The following is a 3,673-nucleotide window of genomic DNA, read 5'->3' on the forward strand; positions in this document are numbered from 1 at the left end:
TACAGTAAAGTTGGTTAGTCTTAAAGGTGCTACTGGACTCTTTTCTATTTTGTCATTTATGACACACACACACTTTTCACCTCTTGGATCCCTGGTTCAGATGCCTTAAGGGATGTCACTCACAACGGATAAGAGAATAGTTTAGGAAGGAAACAGTTTATTCAAGTTCTACTGGCAACCCTGCATTTCATAGCTGTCCCGACATCTTTATCATGTCAGGATGAAACTCTGCATAGTATGCTGACATCTGGTGGCCACACAGAATACAGAAAGCACAGAGACAGAGCAACAGGATGGACTGGGAGACAACGCATGGGAGCGTGCATGTGTTTTAATTTCCCTTCATATATTTTATGGTGGAAAAGTTATTGTCCATGTTGCAAAAAAGAAAGAAGAAGAAGAACATGCTGTTGAGTTGCAACTGGCTCGTGGCAACCCCATCTAACGAGCATTCCAAGCAAGAGGCAAGCCGAGGTGGGCTGCTTGGGTTGCTGAAAGGAGGAATAAAAATAGGGGGGAAGAAAATGAATTGGATCTCGTAACTGGTTTGTTGACATTAGCAAAAAAAAATTGCTTTTCAGTGGAAATCACTGACAACACCATTGTTACTGGTACATGGTGTACCAATAGTGGCGTAGTGGTTAAAGTGGCCGGCTAGGATTTGGGAGACACACCGAAGCAGTAATTGTCATAGGAATCTTAAACGATATGCTTGATTTCCTCTTCAGTAATGAAAGATCTGGATAGCCCAGGTGAGCCTGAGCTTGTCGAATCTCAGAAGCTAAGCAAGGTTAGCCTTGGTTGGTAATTGGATGGGAGACCTCCAACAAAGACCAAGACTGCAGAGGCAGGCAAAATGGCAAACCACTGCTATTAGTCTCTTGCCATGGAAACCCCACCAGGGGTCACCATAAATCAGCTATGACTTGAGAGCACTCTCCACCATAATGAAAGATCTAAATGGACAATGTGTTTTAAAGAAAGAAATATTTCTGCTTTCCTGAAACAACTTGAAGCACTGAGACAACTCACAAAATTCTATGAAGGTATAAAATAGCCTTTTGTGGAATCTGAATAGCCAGCTCTTTTTGACCCTGGAATGAATGATGTACACTGCTCTGAGCTCCTTGGAGAAATAGTGGGATAAGGGTGTACTAAATAAATAAACAGAACAAATATTCTGACTAGCAGCAGCTATGAAAGGACCTTCACAACCCAAACATCCTCCGCCTGAAAATACCTGGGATCAGGGCTTTTTTTCTGGGAAAAGAGGTGGTGGAACTCAAGACCACACTTTGGGTCATCTGGAACAAGGGGGGAATTTTTAAAAGTTGAAATCACCCTCAGTGAAAATGGTCACATGGCCAGTGGCCCCGCCTCCTGATCTCCAGACAGAGAGGAGTTTAGATCGCCCTCTGCGCCATGGCACGGAGGGCGATCTAAACTCCCCTCTGTCTGGGAGATCAGGAGGCGGGGCCACCAACCACATGACCTTCTTCAAGAGGTGCTGGAACTCTGTTCCACTGCGTTCCACCTGAAAAAAAGCTCTGCCTGGGATTGAACCAGCAACTTTCTGCATGCAAAGCATCGTCTCTGTCACAGAGCTGCACCCCCCCCCCTCCCTATGAGAGATACTGTGGCTCAGTTTCACCAGAGATTGGAGACATAAATGGTTGGGCTGTAGGCAACAGCAACTCTGATAGATAACACCTCCCCTTTTCAATGAAAAGCTTTCATTGGTGTGCACTAAGAAAGAAGAAAACATTAAAACAGTGGAAGAGCAAGATTTGGGTCCAGTAACACCATAAAGACTAAGGCCGTTTCCACACGGCTTACCTGCTTGTGTTATGTCCCAATGAGAAGGGGAGGGATGGCAAACCCCGTAACAAACTGGTGTGGAAGAAGGGCAAGCCCACGGGGAATACAATAGAGCAATGCTTCACAAATTATTCAATTTTTAAAGTGCCAGTGCTGTATGATTTATGTCCCGGCAGATGGTGCAAAAAATGCAGAAGATAGCATTTTTTTGTGCGAGATTTGCGCGACATCTTCCATGGTTTTTGCGCGATCTGCCGGGACATAACGCAAGCAGGTAAGCCGTGTGGAAACGGCCTAACTTGATTTCCAAAGTATGAGCTTTCAAGAGTCAAAGCTCCGTTCATGGCGGAAAGATCTACAGCCACAAGGTGGAGCTGCTTTCCTGAACTGTAGCTTTTCAGAGTAGAATTTAAGATCATGACCTGAGATTATACATTCCCCTCCTCCTCATTTTAATTATTAAAGTTGTTGTTATAGTTTTTACCATCTAGTCTGATGCTAAATTCTGGTAAACTTGAAAGCCTGCACACTGTTTATCAGGGTTAGTCGTGATAAAAGGTACTTCACAGATTCTAAAGATACTTCACAGCCTTCTAAATACAAGCCGGCAGAGCTGAAATGAATTAGGGATAGGATTGGACTTGAACCTGCTTGCAAAATCACGCCTGACTCTTTTTCCAGCTCATATTCCCAGTTTTGGATTCCTTTGGCTTTCGATGCTTTAAGAAGGGAGACGTAATTTTGCTAAGAGACCACATCACAAATTTGGAACTCCCTGTTTCCAATCTCACTCAAGCTATGAGTTTACAACAGGGCTCTAGGCAAGGCCCAGATCCTGCAAAATGGGTATAATAATGCTGGACTATCTCACAGATCAACAAAATGTAAATTGTACTGCATTTGATTTGTTTCATTGCCTCTCAAACCAATTAATGATGTAGGGTCAGAGCATATATGATATTTGAGTTCTGTGATCGGAACACCAGCCTTGTAACCGTTATATTTAATTCTGATCTGGGTAGGGTTGCCAACTCTAGGTTGGGAAATTCCTGGAGATTTGGGGGTGGAGCCTGGGGAAGGGAGAGTTTGGGAGGGGAGGGACCTCGGCTGTCATATAGTTTGCCCTCCAAAGCAGCCATTTTCTCCTGGGGAACTAATCTCTGTTGACTGGAGATCAGCTATCATTCCACGAGATCTCCAGGCCCCACCTGGAAGTTAGCAACTAGAGATGGGCACGATCTGCATTATGATAGAAAAAACCCCACAATAACGGCGATCGGGCGATCGTGACCCGGCGGATCATGATCATCCATGGCCAACAATCCAGCGATCGGGAGGGGCCTGGATCGGGGTGATCGGGCTGGGATCGGGGATCCAGACACTCAGTCGCCAGCAATCTATTCCCCTGGCAACGGAGCCAGGGGAATGCCTGAGCTGTGTTTGCCCTCCTTCTGTCGCCCTGGAAACCCGAATGGAAGCCCAGCTTTCCTTGATCAGCAGGGCTTCCTTCCAACCACAGAGCAGCAAAGCAGTCACCAGTTGGGAGAAGACACCCAGGGGAAGAAGGGGTAAGGGGGTGTTCTGTAGCCATGGGCACTCCAATCTCATCCCTGCAAACCCTTATAGGCAGCTCTGACGGCCAAACACAGACAGCCAAACACAAACACAGATGCTGCTGGCATCACCCACTGTTCCTGTATCGCTGGGAACAGTGGGGCGCCCCTCTGCTTTTGCCTCCACGATCCACGGATCAGGAATGGGAGATGATCGGTGTGGATCATTTATTTGGGATTGTTGCCGGCCCCGATCCATGATCAGCTGGATTGTTATATTTTTTGGGATCGTGCCCATCTCT

Source organism: Eublepharis macularius, chromosome 16 (genome assembly GCF_028583425.1).
Source record: "Eublepharis macularius isolate TG4126 chromosome 16, MPM_Emac_v1.0, whole genome shotgun sequence".
Classification (NCBI taxonomy): Eukaryota; Metazoa; Chordata; class Lepidosauria; order Squamata; family Eublepharidae; genus Eublepharis; species Eublepharis macularius.